This window comes from Sinocyclocheilus anshuiensis, unplaced genomic scaffold (assembly GCF_001515605.1).
Source record: "Sinocyclocheilus anshuiensis isolate Anshui unplaced genomic scaffold, SAMN03320099.WGS_v1.1 scaffold981, whole genome shotgun sequence".
Lineage (NCBI taxonomy): Eukaryota > Metazoa > Chordata > Actinopteri > Cypriniformes > Cyprinidae > Sinocyclocheilus > Sinocyclocheilus anshuiensis.
In genome coordinates, this window is record NW_015557100.1 from 16,832 (window position 1) to 17,529 (window position 698).

Sequence of the window (698 nt, forward strand, 5' to 3'; positions counted from 1 at the left end):
GAAGAGAAAACTAGAGGTGCACGTAAAAATCTATTCATATATGAATCGCAATTCTGTCTTCTAACGATTCTAATAAATGGACAAGTTTCAAAATCAATGTTCTAAAGAAAGCAGCTGTTATACTGTTCCTCGTGTCCCCCTGCTCTGCACATGCTCTGCATCTCTCTCGCTCTCTCTCTTTTCAGCTCAGCTCCAGCAGTGAACTGTTACAATTATACACTTATTTTCACATAGCTATGTGTTTACAGTACAACCAGAGCACATGCCGCTGAGGAGAGGGGCGGGACGTTTAGAAGTGCACTAGAGGCAAAATAAGTGATGGCAAGGTAAAAAGCACATTTTGATACAAAAAAAGAGAAAAGTTGGGAGGTTGAATCAAAGCATAGGTCAGTAGCTTAGTACATGTAAGATACAAAAATGTAGTTTCATTTGTCTGTTTTATTTTTTTCAATATTGCACCCTGTTTTGTCCCACTTCTCAAAAATCAGTGATGACATAAAATCGTATGAATGTTGCTATTTTCTCACCTCCTTCAAATACACAATGACATGATCATCTTTAGCGTCGACCCGCTCCACAAGTGATGCAATATGCACAAGTGATATTTCACTTCTTTTGGACTGAAGCACTGAAACACACGCTGAGTGCCATTAAACAGCTTGAAAGATCAAAGACAATTTTTAATATAACTCAGACTG

The 698-nt window shown here is 38.3% G+C and overlaps 1 pseudogene; it reads right to left on the reverse strand.

Annotated features, from left to right (window-relative positions):
- Window positions 1–698, reverse strand: part of LOC107677514 (alpha-2-macroglobulin-like) — a 12,364-nt pseudogene that overhangs the window by 1,597 nt on the left and 10,069 nt on the right.